Genomic DNA, 15,679 nt, shown 5'->3' on the forward strand with positions numbered 1-15,679 from the left:
AACGTTATCGTGGCACTCAACCGGGAGGACGGCAGTCGTAGTCGTGATCCGTGGTTGCAATTGTGGCATCACTAAGCTCTGCTTCATCTTCCATCTCCTCTCCAAAGCCAGCAACACCTCTTCTCCTCGATGTGGCTGACTCTCGATTTTTAGTTTTACCCCAGTTGTTCCAAGAAAATCTCTAAGGGACTGACTGCACAGTAAGGTACTTGCGGCTAGACTCAATATGAACATGCATGTCACTCTCTTCAAAGTGCAGTCCACACGTAAGTGCTGTACCTCCTAACGGTGAAATCTTCTCCCTCATCTCTGCTAATCGCATGAATCCATTTCTTTTTTTGGAGTACGTCGGTTGGAAAGCTGTTGAAATGACAAATAAGGCAGTTTTTTCTTTGAATTGGTACTGTGTTCCTGTCTGCGTTTTCCCTGTTGGGCCGCCAGATGGCGGCACTTCTGTTTTGTGTCCTGCTCCCCCTGTGTTAATTGTATGATTGTTTTCAATTGTTCTATTATTGGTTGCGGCTTGTCTCGTTTTCCCTTCCCTCTCTGTGGCCTGATTGTTCATGGTGCCCTCCTGTGTCTCCTCAGTGTCTGTTCTATTTAAGTTTCCCCCTCCCTTGACTCAGGTGCTGGATCCTTGTGGTTATGTCTGATTGTTCGTTTGTAAGCCACGTGTTCTTGCCTATGCCTTGGTGTTCTGATGTTTTGGATTTTTGCATTTTTTGTTCCTGCGTTGAAGTTTTCCTTGTTTGTTTAAGGTCGCCCTGCGAGGCTTTCTGTTCCCTTGTGTTCCCCCTTTCAAGTAAAGTCTTTTTTGTTCTTCCATTTTGGAGTTTTTGTATTGTTTGACCTCTGCGTTTGGGTCCAACCCCCCCACGCATCCTAACAGGTACACAGAGGAACGCTACAAAACTGGTTGCTCTTCGTCGCTGCCATTGTTTTTGGTGGTGGTTAAGCTAACCGGAAATGAGAGACCCCTACATCCGGTTTACATACCCGGAAATGTGAAATAGGCCTATAGTGAAAATGCCAATGCAATCAATACAATGCCACCGAATTTATGTGTGATGTGATACATGAGATATCTGTGAATAGGAAGGATTCAATAGCTAAACATTTCCACATGTATCATGATTAGGGATTATGCATTTAAAGGAGGTATTATAACCGGCTTAAGCTCATACGACGCAGATCGATAATTACATTACGTAATTTAAATTAATAGGGAATAAAGTACACGCTAGTGACAGCAAGCTCTATTTCTCTCTCATTTTTTGGATCAGTAGCTAGCTAGCTAGGGAAATAAATAGATTGGTAGCAAGCAAGAGATAGCTAGCATCGTACAACTAAATACATGCACAGAATTTATATACTCCTGTGTGTGACAGGGGAATGACTGGGTGTAGGCTATTCACAATAGTCTAGTTAGCTGTCCTTCTCACGAACTAGCACATACACAGGAGTAAAACACATATTGTGTATTCATGTACTCCTGTGTGTGACAGACAGGACTTACTGAGTGTAGCTATACATATTCAGAATGGTCTAACTACCCCTCGCTAGCCAATATACATACAGAAGTAAATAAATACATTTTCTAAGTATTTATTATGTGTGTGGTAGAAGAATAACGGAGTGTAGGCTAGATGTATTCGCAATAGTCTGAAAGCTAACATATTTATATTTAACCCCTTTGCACAAGCCCCCTAGTGGTCTGCATGCCAGAGTGCCTAGATTGCTCAACTCAGACATCCATTGCACCTGCAACCAACATTGTCACATTGGTTGTTCATTTAACAAGCACTATTTCATCATCGCTATGTAAGTATTACTGCTCAAAATATTTCCTTGATATGCATTATTTTTAAAATTGAGTGCCTTTGAATAGATTAGTGGTATTGTATAATGAAGATATTTCATACTGTAACATAAGCATTCATTGATAGTTCAGTCAGAAGTTCAGCAGTGTTTGTGTTTCATGCACCGGATATGATGTGAAAGCTGGAACATCGCCAAAACCTGGTGGACAAATGAATATTGTTGTAATCCCCATACAAGAAAACATTACATACTGTAGACTTAGACGAGAGTTAATGATTACACATTAATTACACACTGAAATTTTGGATATGTTTTTGGACCACTAAACCTTTTTGATAAATGTGGAGACACTGGGTTACACTGCTTACTTTTTACTTCATAAATCTTTAGTAGTTCTGCTTATCCACACTTACATTTTACATACTTTTGGTCAAGGAGTTTTTGATCCAGGACATATAGTTTAGTTTAACCTGTGTTATATGGGATCTCTCATTATTTCATTACAAACTAAACCCTAACTAATCCTAACACGTCTCTGTCACAGATCCTTTAGCTAGGACTGCACCACAGGGCCTGTCTCTCATATATCCTATAGCTAGGGCTGCATCATAGAGCATCTTTCTCACAGCTCCTTTAGCTAAAATGGCCTCTCTCTCTCACAGCCCCTTTAGTTAAGGCTCCAGAACCACAGAGTCTCTCTCACAGCCCCTTTAGTTAAGGCTATAGAACCACAGAGTCTCTCTCACAGCCCCTTTAGTTAAGGCTGCAGAACCACAGGGCCGGAATGTCCGGAAGGTCCGCGTGGACCCCTATGCGGACGTCTGCGTGCAGCCCAAAATTTGTAGCGGACAGTGCACATAGCAAGCGCGACGGCTGCGCATGCTCCAAATAACAAATTTTAATGGATGCTTGTTTTGAAGAGAGTTGTGCAAGGAGATCCACCATTACCCACATTTATATTGTCTATCTGGGCATTCATAAAAATATTCTTATTCCGTTAATCGTATTCCGTCACAGGCAACATGATAAACCCAACAATAGCCCTTAAATATGCCAATACAGCAGTGAAAACGCTGCTGACTGAATAACGAAATAAACGATAAAAAATGATACCATGTCATTCTACAGTCAATATCTGGGACTAAATATTGAATAAATATACAACCTTCCCATTGGTTTTACGTGTAGAGATGTCCCTTTTGAGACTGACGGTCATATATTGTCTTGGACAATCCGTTTGTGAAATACACACACATTTGTGATACCTGGGTACCTTCAAAAATAGCTGTGCGTAATACCACACCTATTATTTACGGCGTTGTCGCCCTTTTTAGTACGGTCTGGCTTGATTGGCAATTCATTTATTCAGTAGGTGAGAGTATAAGCTTTTTAACGATGTATAGCATGTCTAATTTTGCTTTTGGAATAGTGTTTTATCGGTCAGCGTAACCGAAAATTTTCTTATCATTGCATTCACTTACGCATTCACTCTGTGGTAATGGAGCTGGAATGGAGTGTAGATCGGGAAATGCGCATGCGTGGAAAGCCAGACCGACTCGGACCCTCAATTTTAGCATGAATGGAACCGGGTGCGCGTCTGTGCGACCGGTACAAGTCTGCAGCTGTCCGCGGACACAGAAAGTATGAAGCAGCCTTAAGGCTGTACCACAGGGCCTCTCTCTCACAGCCCTTTCAGCTAAGGCTTCTCCAAAGGGCCTCTATCACAGGTACTATAGCTAAAACTGCTTCACCACAGGGCATCTCTCTCACAGCTCCTTTTGCTAAGCCTTCTGCACCACAGGGTCTTTCTCTCACTGCTCCATTATCTAAGCCTGCACCACAGGGCCTCTCTCTCACTGCTCCATTATCTAAGGCTGTACCACAGGGCCTCTCTCTCATAGCTCCCTTTGCTAAGCCTGCATCACAGGGCCTCTCTCACAGCTCCTTTTGCTAAGCCTTCTGCACCACAGGGTCTTTCTCTCACTGCTCCATTTTCTAAGGCTACACCACAGGGCCTCTCTCTCACTGCTCCATTTTCTAAGGCTACACCACAGGGTCTTTCTCTCACTGCTCCATTTTCTAGGGCTACACCACAGGGCCTCTCTCTCACTGCTCCATTATCTAAGGCTTCACCACAGCTCTTTTTGCTAAGCCTGCACCACAGGGTCTCCCTCTCACAGCTCCTTTTGCTAAGCCTGCATCACAGGGCCTTTCTCTCACTATTCTTTTTTCTAAGGCTACACCACAGTGCCTTTATCTCACTGCTTCTTTTTCTAAGCCTGCACCACTGGGCCTCTCTCTCACTGATAACTGTGTTTTTCATGCAGGTTGCAGTTTTATTTTATTTGGTTTGGAAATGGTATAGTTTTTCATTTTTCTTTAGTGAGAGAAACATGTACATGTTCAATTAAAAGTCCTCGAAGATTCTATTTTGTTTACCTGTTACTTATCTTATTTATGAGTTTGTCAGTGGAATTGTTTTTTATATACATTTTTTTGTATTTTTATTTTCATGTTCTTCACAGCTCACCACACTTAATTAAATTATGTTATTTATGTTTTTTGTGGTTTTTACAATCAGTTTATTTCATTTCTTTAAAGACATGAATTGCACTCTTGTAAAAGTTTTCTTATCCAGCTCATGTCTCTCTGATTTGGCAGTGAAATACTTTTCCCATCAAAATTTTCATCAAGAACTCTTAATGGCCAGAGGCAGTGTGAGTTTAATGCAAATAAAATACTGAAATGGCTGCACTCTTTCAAGATTTGCCACATTGTTAATTTGTAAGAAGAGACATAAACACACATGTACCTAGGATTTGCTTCAGAATTTGTATAATGCCAAGTAGCCTTGTAGGTGCTGTGGCAGGCTCACGGGTGTGGGGTTTCCACGTCACCGATTCAATAACTAAACACGCACACGAAACAGAACTAGAGTGCAATTGGGGGATTTATTAGGGAAAGGGGAACAAGGAGGGAAAAGGGGAAATTCAGTAACCAATTCACAGTCCACAATCCGTTCTCTTTGTCCTTTCTCCGTATTCCAGGGGTAATCCAAAAAATCAGGTCCTCAGACAAAACAGTTCGGTACACAGCGGGGTTTGTCAAACAGTCCAGGTCACAACAGATAATCACACAGATATTTAGCTTTCTCTCACTCTCCGCAACACGTGTTTCCCTCACGGTACTTTGCACTGTTTGTGCAACCCGCTTCCCCTTTTATCCCCCTGCACTTAATGGCTTAATGAAGCCCAGGCTTGCCTCGTTGGGGCAGGAAGTCCATATAAGGCTCGGGGGTGGAGCCAGCGGGCTGCTACATATCTGCCCTCAATTACCACTCCCCTCACCTCTCCCTGCCATCTGCCACAGGTGCCTTATTGGGGCATTAATTATTTTTGAAAAGACCGTGGGACAGTCCGCCCGCCATCCACATTTTTTGACAGATAGAAAGACAGAGAGAGTGCAACGAAGGTAACAGACTACAGCTGAGCAAATGCCATGGGGGGGATGGAAGCCTATGGGGCAAAATGATGAAATAAGTATTAAGAGGACTAGTCTGCACAGTTTTTCCAAAATTTGTGCTGGTACTGTATATGCAAGCTACATGGATTAACTGCATTAGTAATCTCCTCCCAGACTAATTTAACATCATTTAGTAGTGCTCAAAGCAATCAATAAACAACAAGTCTGGACGGAGTGTAGCACAGTGGGTAAGGAACTGGGCTTGTAACCGAAAGGTCGCAGGTTCGATTCCCGGGTAGGGCACTACCGTTGTACCCTTGAGCAAGGTACTTAACCGAAATTGCTTCAGTATATATCCAGCTGTATAAAATGGATACAATGTAAAAGTTGTGTAAGTCGCTCTGGATAAGAGCGTCTGCTAAATGCCTGTAATGTAAGTCATGTTATTGTTTTGGCTGAAGGGTACATGGTTAGGTAGCCTAAAATAAAGTTCATATGTGGGTGCTATTCCCAGAGAAAAAATAATAACCAGAGAGATGCAATGCATGCAATTTATGCAAGCAAATAGTCTGTCAGTTTAAGCAAGTCATGTCATTGTATTCCTCTTGTTTATGAGATTCGTTGGAACCCAGTTTTTTTTAAAAAGTGAGAGCGCAACTCTGCACCTCCCGCAAAAGAATGTCTTGTGCGAAACATCTGATTAGTACATGCTTATCCTCGTTTTCCATTGCAGTGGTACTGTAGACTACAAAAATTGTCAGTACACCCTGCACAAAGCACACGGCTTTTAAATGGTGAGAAAAGAGGTTATTTCATTGGCTGTTAATAAGTCCAGCCTCCTATGGTATATTAGGCCTAATCCAGGCCATTTTCCACCTGGGCCATGTGCTTTGAGCTGTGCGCTCCTCGCCTCTGGTCACAAAAATGCCAACATTCGGTAGCCACAGCCAGTGCACCCTCATGTTTCGGCATTGACTGTGTCTATGCACCATGTGACATTTGATTCTGTAAAATAGAGTCAGTAGCGTTATAGGAAATATAACAGATTTAAGGAATGCGGGCTGACCAGCCACATCATTGAACAGGTAGTTACCCAAATTGTGCATGGTCTGTATTTTACCTACACCTGCCTACGGTCTATAGCATTACTGTTATTTTGCTTGCTTGCTTGCACTTACAGTATGTATGCATATGCAGCCCACCGCCAGCTAGTGCTCCTTCCCTGGACGTACGGTATGACTGAGACTCAGCTGTCCTATGGACTGTGTTACACATCTTGCCATTATTGTTGCATTATAGGTGGTAGAGCCACTTTGTGTAATGTGAGTGTCACATAGACCAGGAAAGACAGTATAATAACTGTGTTACGAGTGCATCCCACATGTTTGAACCTGACAGGGTATTGGAATGTGGTAGACTCTCAGGATGATGTCATTGACTCTGAGCCTGGGTGGATTAGAGAAGAGGAACTCAGAGTGTATTGGTAGTCCTCCTTATCCACACATAAAGTGCTATCTGATCAAAGATGGACACTTTTTTGTCAGTGGCCCAGAAAGAAGTAATGGATTGTTGTGCCTGGATTCAGGTGACGCAGAAATGCCTGAAAAGGGAAAAAGTTTTGCCTTTTTGTTTCAGCAAATGAAACAGAATGACAAATTCATTTTCGTGATTGCTGATCTTATCCAGCTGTTGCTGTGTATAAAAATAATTTTCAGCTGAATATAAAAACAATTTTTTATTGAATTCAGACAACAATTGGTCTATTGTGAAACATGTAGGCGGAAGAAACAGAGTAGCCAATGTCCAGCTGTGCCTGAGACTTCCAACATTACATTACATTACAGGCATTTAGCAGACGCTCTTATCCAGAGCGACGTACACAACTTTTTACATAGCACTTTACATTGTATCCATTTATACAGCTGGACATATACTGAAGCAATGCAGGTTAAGTACCTTGCTCAAGGGTACAACGGCAGTGTACCCTTACCCGGGAATCGAACCTGCGACCTTTCGGTTACAAGCGCAGTTCCTTACCCACTGTGCCACACTCCGTCCTAACATCCCAACATATTGGTGTTTTCTGGCTGTTCTCTGTGCCAAACATCCAAACATCAAAAACACATCTCCCCTGGTATCTTTTAGTTGTTGATAAAAAAACAATCAGCAGCAAGATTGTACAGCTTCCATGTGATGTGTTTTTGTCAATCACGTGGAAGCTACAAGGCATGATTGACTGTCTTATCAACACCCAATAGCTATCAGTGATGCTTTTTCCCCAGAAGCATTTTCAGTGGCCTGTATGTCACCCAGTCCTAGTTAATGTATGAACCCCACTACTGATTTGGGAGAATGTAGGGCGAATTGAGTTGCTTGTTGGTTTGCAATTTTCATTTCCATTACCCATTCCGCACTGAATTCCCTTATAATTTTTCCTGTTACGGTCTGATCTAGACCGGGTCGTAACATGGTGCCTAAACAGTGGCTACTTTCTTTAAAGTAAATTCATGAGCAAAAAAGGAATTAGAGAATGTATTTTTTATCTTGAAAACAAAAAAAAAGAGTGCTGTAAGGTTGTGCAAAATAATTGGTTATTTCTTTTTCTTCAATTCTACAGTTGTATAATATTATAGGATTTAAATTACAATATTTTTATCATTTATAATATTTTTTTATTATAATTATAATTTTCATTATTTTACAAAGCATTGAGGTGCCAGGTTCCGCCTCAGAGGGTGGTTGCCTCAGCGGGAGTTCATCTGTAAATAAATGATAAAAATCAAACCATTGTAGTGACCTTTTATTTTGGGGGATTTCAATTAGGCAATGTTTGGTCTATACTGAAAAAGCAAATGTTTAAATTTTGAATGCAAACTAAGCACTTAAGTAACACTTTTTAAGCACATGGACATGTTGAAGGAGAGAACACTTATTCAGAGGTGTCACTAGGGGGGTGTGGACCGCACCGGGTGACACCATCATAGGGGGGTGACACCAAAATGACTGGCAATAAATTTTTTGTGCAGTGTTTTGTGCAGCGACTGGTTTACTCCGATGCAGTTTACTGCCGGTTGATTTAATTAGCGGTATTAATGTGACAAGAAGCGCTTTGTCATTTGAATGCATAACACGCAATTCCTTGCATCCACTCCCACCAGCATTTTTTTTTTGCCTCAGATTTGACATAAAACAATTTTGTTTACTTCATCAGTTGTGCGCCGTTCTCCAGATACAGCGTACACTGAACGAGCAATCGATAGAAGCCATATACCAGTCATCGCTCAACCTGAAAACCATACTAACTACTTTAATCGAAAGGGGTGGCATTCTGTTATCTTGCAAGCAGTTGTGGACCACAGATTTTGGTAAGGACAGATATACTCTGATATGCCTAATGAGAAAAACATTGTAGTAACTCGCACTCGCTCTCCAAATGTGTACTTCAAGTGAAAATGTTCAATGTTTTTTTTCTGTAGTTTCACAAACATCAACATAGGATGGCCCGGAAGTGTCTACAACTCTAGGGTTCTTCAGAAACGTGAGTTATTTTTCTTTTACATTCACTATGTACACGGGTCAATGACGTGATATACAAATACAGTATGGATCATTGATATTGACATGAAATTATATAACTGAAAACCTTAATCTGGATTTGCATAGTCGTGCCATGCTCACATATTTCTCTTCAGTATGAGAGCTGTAATTATATGTTTTCTGATATGTTCATGACCTCAGAGCACAGAGGAGATCACAGGCACACAAGTGTCCATCATGCTGCTGGGGGATCCAGCTTACCCACTTCGGTCATGGCTGATGAAGGGTTACCCTGACACTGGGAATCTGACCGAAGACCAGCATTACTTCAACCAGAGATTAAGCGGGGCTAGAATGTCAGTGGAGCGTGCATTTGGTCGATTAAAGGGTCGATGGAGTTGCCTGGCAAAACGTCTCGATGTAGACATATCATTGGTCCCTACAATCATCTCTGCATGCTGCACTCTGCATAATATATGTGAAAAACACAAGGAGCCATACAGTGAGGATCCCAATGCAGCTGGACCTCCTGACATACCAGCAGAGGCCGTTGACCCGTTGGGTGTTGTAGACACCCAACCATTAAGAATCAGGGAGGCACTGACCCAACATTTTGCTGAACAGCACTGAACTATGGTGGCACAAGTAATCGTATATAGGCTACTGTAGGTTAAAAATGTAATGACGTTAGCAAACGTAAATGCCAATTCATAGTTTTATATTTGAAGCATTTAATTTAGACACAGTATATAGGACTTTTGCTGAGTACAGCAACGTTACTCACTTTTTTTTGCATTGTGGTGTACAGTGAACTGAAAGTGCCTTAATTGTATAATAATAAAGTCAAGTCCACATTCTTCATGCTGATTATTTATTTATTTAAAATGTATTCAATGACTTGAATGGAATAGATCTTGAACCCATGATGAATACAAAAAAAACAACAACTGAAAAGCAACACAAGAAGCACGACAAACACAACACTAGGGTGCATGCTTTGTGCCTGCAGTGTCCTGGGTTTGATTCAAGACTGTTGTAAAAATTTCTGACAAGAAGACTAGGCTAATGTGGTAAACTGAATTCATGGAGTTCATCAATTGGACAGAAATGCGTAGAAAAAGAGATTTTATTCATTGAGTTTATTGGTGGACATTTAAAAGAGAATTCATGAAAAAATGCATTGCAGTTAAAATAGAAATATCTATAAATAGTACTTACCTGTTGGAGGGATTAAAAAGTCCTGTAAAAGGTTGAAAGAGGTTTAGAACGTCTAAAGACTATTTACCTACTGAAACAGTCCATTCATCAATAGTTGATTTGTTTAGTTTTGGACATGACACTTTAGTGATTAGTTATGCCTGCAGACGGCCAGATGGGGGAACTGTCGCTACGTTGCTTCATTCTCGGTAACAATGCCGGAGAGTGAACATCGTAGCCAGGCTTCTTTATTGATTTTCCCCCTTTTCAGGTATGGAAATGTCACAAAGCATTGTGTAAACATTTAAATACGTTTACATATATATTGTACATATGTGTTGTATGTTGAGTAAGGTTTGGGCATTCTTTCGAACTGTTGAGATCGTTCTTTTATACAAGAGTACCTGGTAGAAATTAATGAAAATTGGGTAAAACTGTGAGAATTCATGATAAACTACTTAATACTCATTGCTGGTTTAAGAAAAGTTAAAACCAAAAACGTAACTTATGTCAATTTAATTGTTTTGTCGGTAATCTATAAGAAAGCCTTCTAAAAATAATTTCGGATCGATTGCTTATGCCTTCGTCCATACACTAGAGGAGGATCGCGGTCTTTTTTTTCCTCATTCCAGATAAAGCCACTGATGAGGAAACACTGCTTAAGTTGCAATTGTGATCCTTCTCCCCTTTTTCAGGTATATTAATTATACACTGTTAATGGAGTGAAAACATGAACGTTAGACATTCCTGACCGCGAAAAAGCACTAATGGAGTTGATGTTGGTGAAGTTTTACTAGTTTTACCGAGTGTATAAACCGAGAAAATGTGCTAGCTTATTTAGCCGCTACAGCCATTTTATGTACGATCACAGTAGACACGTGAAATGTCCATGATGTCTCTGTAATGCAGCTACTTTCCGAATGGTATTCCTTTTTAGTTTTTCGGTGGTAATGCCTATTTGCTGTAATAACGTGCGGGTTACATGTTCATTTTGCTGCCTTTGTTTGAAGTTTATTACTAAATGCCGCGTTTTACCAAGTGTATTTGTGGAGAACACATGGTAGCTATACATGCTAGCTTGCTAGGCCGCGGCAGCCATTTTAATGTCCCAATAGGTTCACGTGGAATGTGCATGCTGTCTAGCTAGCTCGGTCCACGTAAATGGTATCTCTTTCTATTTAGGTACTAGTGCTGTTTCACTGTAATAACCTGCCGTTAACATATTTGCGGATATTTGTTCTTAAGCCATTGTATGTAACTGAATTGTTTCTTTTATTTGTTTTGTCACTAAAGACATTGTAGATAAATGTGTATCGTGTAATTAAGGTCATATGAAAGGAAAAGTGTGAAGGAATTAAATCAAAGAGTAAATTAGAGAATTAATTGAATGAAACTGAAATCAAATGTAAAGTAGCAGACTTTGTTAGATGACTCAATTTAAAACAGGTGCCAAATTGAAATTGGTAGTGGAGAATTATTTTAACTATAGTGATGCTATCTACCAGTAACAGTATAATTTAAAAGATAACGGTTGTTATTGAGTCATTGCTTGTATGCACTTGTGAAAGAAAGGAACGCTAAATGGAAGGTAGATTGTGACATGGCGTAGCCTACATGTTCTGTGGAACTTTCATTTATTGGCAAATGTAAATGTTTATTGTTGAAAAGATTCCAGATAAAGCCACTGATGAGGAAACACTGCTTAAGTTGCAATTGTGATCCTTCTCCCCTTTTTCAGGGGTACAACATTTTGGAGGCACCGCTGGGATTGGATGTGACGAGGGTCGGCTCTCCCAGACGATAGACTTCCCTAACCAGCATCCAGCCCTTACGTCTACGGCTAGAGTGGATGACAGCGTGTGGCGGTTCAACGACAGTGCAGAGGGACATGCTTGCAATCTAAGGTCAACCCCTGGTGCCAGGAAAGCGTTGAGGTCTACTCAGCAAGGAGAAGGTTCTGCACCACACTGATACTGTCCACCGGTCAGACACTGAAATGGATTCGTCAGAGTTAGAGGACTTTAAACTGGAAGTCATGGGAACATTGTACACATTGACAAAAGATGTTCTTGTTAAAGTGTGTTTGTGATTTCCTAGGTACTGAGTGGTCAACACAGGAAAATGTATCTAGCAAAAGCCGCTCTCTTCTTATCTCTCACATTGCAAAGCATTTAGAGAGAGAAGAGTTAGGAGAACTTGAAGATCAAGGCATGGCAGAGCTACTAATACTGAAAGATAAAATAGGTGAATTTCAACAGGCAGCTGAAAATAGCACAATAGAGAACGTAGCCACAGACCTAGGCCAGACTAATGGTTCACAGAAGCAAGTGGTCCAGCCCTCTGAACAGGAGAGGTTGCAAAAAGAGTTAGAGACTACGGCTAGCACTGGAGTTATCACTACGGCAGAAACGGAGTACAGCCCAAGAGTCGATGAGTAGTGAAGGGAATAGTACTAACCAAAATCATGTCCCAGTTCATGAGATCCCCCAACCACACCTTTCATTGCGGTGGAACAGAGAGTTCAAAATATCAGGTCAGATTGGTGAGCCAGGGCAGAAAGATAAACTTACCTTCTCCAGTCTAGCACACCAAATTGAGCAAGGCATCAGTAAGGGTTTCCCTGAAATAGAAATAGTTGACGCAGTAATAAGGGCCATAGCACCAGGTTTACAACTACCCAGCTACCTGGAAGGAAAAACAAACCTGACCTTACCTACGTTGAGGAGGATTCTCCGGTCCCACTATCAAGAAAAAGGTGCAACTGAATTGTACAAACAACTCACCTCGGAGGTCCAAAATAGTAAGGAAACACCACAAAAATTCCTGATTCGTGCCCTAGATTTGAGGCAAAAGATCTTGTTTGCTTCACAGGAAGCTGAGTCCAGTCTAACATACGATCCTGTCCTCGTGCAGAGCATGTTTCTCCACACTGTTCTGACAGGCCTGCAAAATGATAGCATTAGAAGTGACCTCCAACCATATCTGCAGCAAACAAGAAGTAGTGATGAACTACTTCTCGAGAAACTGAACATCGCTTGTGCAAACGAAGCAGAGAGACAACACAAAAAGAAACTGCTCATGCAACAACGGCCTGCCACTGTGCACTCTGCTCAGTCTAACGATGTACCTGATGAAAAAAAGGGAAAAGCCCCAAATCATGAACACGCAAGTAAAATTCAGCCTGATATACTGAATGAACTTAAAGAAATGCGCTCCGACATGGCGTTATTGAAAAATCTCAGTGCCGAAGTTGCGCAAATCAGAGAGTCTATCAGATTGCCTAACCAAGTGCAGACACAGTATCCGTCCCCACCTGTTGTGCAGGAATGCATGTCTGCTCCCCAGTTCCAGCATCCTCCACAAAACTACTGGCCTCCCCCAGGACTAGGGCAGAGAGGAGATACAGCTCAATACCAACAAAGGTTTGCACCACAGCGCCAATATCCTGCTACAACCCGTGCACAGCCCCGAAAATGTATTGGCTGTCAGCAGAATGGACGTGAATATTGCACCCATTGCTATAGATGTGGTAGTGGCGAACACTTTTTTGCAGGTTGCAGAGTGAGAGGTACAAAACAGGATGTAGATAGTCCTTTAAACGAAATACGGTTACCCCCAAGGGACAGGGAGTAACCGGTCATACTGACATGTCCCAACAGTGCTGCTCATACTGTAGTGTCTCCACGAAAGACTTTAAACTAAAAATATGTGCATCCTGCAAAAGAGACACACATACTGTTCAAAGACCTGTCAAGAGGAACATTGGTCTGAGCATAGAAAGAAATGCAACCAGCGCACTCATTCAAAAGTAGATGCCACCCGCACTAATAAAAAGGACAAGCAGCCTCACCTGGTTGATCTGGTAGGAAAACGGTGTCTCGTTGAGTGCTTCATACAAGGCCTTAAGACTCAAGCATTGTGGGATACGGGCTCCCAAGTTTGTATTATTGATGAACAGTGGAAGAGGGAACATGTGCCACATGAGAAATTGAGGGATATTTCTGAGTTAATCGATGCACCTGACAATCTGCAAATAACAGCCGCCAATGGACAGAGCATGCCTTATAGAGGTTGGATTGAGGTTACTTTCGGACTAGCAGCAGAGGGAGCCAATACCAAAGAACTTGTTGTTCCCATACTAGTAATGAAAGGCAGACATCTTTCACAGCCCATAATAGGCTATAACGTCATAGAACAAATACTAAAGGCCAGTGCTACAGAGCATTCGGATGCCATGAGTAAGGAACAACTACACCAGACCCTGAAAACAGCTTTCCCTTGTCTAGAGAAAAACAGTGTTCCAGCCTTTATTGAGCTAGTGAGTGCAGAACAATCACAGGAATATGTTGTGAAGACCGCAAAAGAGAAAGTTAACATACCCAAGCACACCTCTGTTCAAATTGAATGCAAGGTACGGACACGACCCCTGAAGGAAGACACCACACTTCTCTTCGAGCCTGACATCAACCCCCAGTGGGCTGAAGGGCTGGAATTTGGGAGACACTCGTAATGTTGAGAAGTGGCATTACACCTTTCATTGTCCTTGATGTACAGAATGCCACTGATCATGACATTGTCTTGTCAGGGAGAACTGTGGTGGGCACCCTCAACCAAGTGCAAGCTGTGTATCCAGTTACTGGCCTAGAGGAACTCAATCAACCCCCTCCAATGTCAGTGAGTCACGTCAAGGTGGAAAGTGATCAAGCGACTGATAATGCATGGGATCCACCGATCAATCTGAGTCACCTCAGTGAACCTGAAAGAGTAGTCGTGCAGAATATGCTCCGAGAGGAGTGCACTTCTTTCTCCAAGTCCGACGATGACATAGGAAGTATAGAGAAACTGAAACTGAGGATATCACTAAAGGATATGGATCCTGTAGCGCGTACTTACTTGTCAGTGCCGAAGCCACTATACAAAGAGATGAAAGACTATTTGCACAATCTTAACGCGCAGGGATGGGTAAAGAAATCCAACTCACCTTATGCCTCACCTGTCGTCTGTGTAAGGAAAAAAGATGGCAGTCTTCGCCTTTGCATAGACTACCGGGAGCTAAACAAAAAAACTCACCCTGATCGCCAGCCGATTCCTTGAGTGCAGGATATTCTTGATAGTCTTGAAGGCAACTCCTGGTTCTCATTGTTGGACCAGGGCAAAGCCTATCACCAGGGCTTTATGGACGAGGACAGCAGACCCCTGACTGCATTTGTGACTCCGTGGGGCCTGTACGAGTGGATAAGGATTCCCTTCGGACTGATTAACGCCCCTGCAGCCTTTCAACGCTGTATGGAGGAGTGTTTGGAGGACTTGCGAGACAACATCTGCATCCCTTACTTGGATGACACCCTAGTCTACAGTCAATCCTTTGAGAGTCATGTAAACCATGTGAGGAAAGTGCTTCAGCAGCTAAGGAAGTATGGGATCAAGCTAAAACCCAGCAAGTGCGAGATATTCAAACGCGAGGTCCGCTATCTAGGAAGAATCGTCTCAGCTGACAGGAGCAAAATAGATCCAGCTGACACCATCGCTGTTAGGGCTTTGAAGGAAAAGAGACCAATCACAGTAGGACAGCTAAGAGCAATCATGGGCCTATTAAGCTACTACCGACAATACATCAAGGATTTTGCCCGCATTGCTGGACCACTTTACCTCTTGCTGAAAG

General features: G+C 42.0%; 1 long non-coding RNA gene across 1 annotated transcript; it reads left to right on the forward strand.

Annotated features, from left to right (window-relative positions):
• The first annotated feature begins 7,933 nt into the window (after window positions 1-7,933).
• On the forward strand, window positions 7,934-9,662 carry LOC135242470 (uncharacterized). The gene is made up of 3 exons (XR_010326361.1): window positions 7,934-8,648; window positions 8,760-8,821; window positions 9,022-9,662. It is a non-coding gene; the product is annotated as an uncharacterized LOC135242470 (long non-coding RNA).
• The last annotated feature ends 6,017 nt before the right edge of the window (window positions 9,663-15,679 follow it).

The sequence above is a fragment of the Anguilla rostrata genome, chromosome 16 (assembly GCF_018555375.3).
Source record: "Anguilla rostrata isolate EN2019 chromosome 16, ASM1855537v3, whole genome shotgun sequence".
Classification (NCBI taxonomy): domain Eukaryota; kingdom Metazoa; phylum Chordata; class Actinopteri; order Anguilliformes; family Anguillidae; genus Anguilla; species Anguilla rostrata.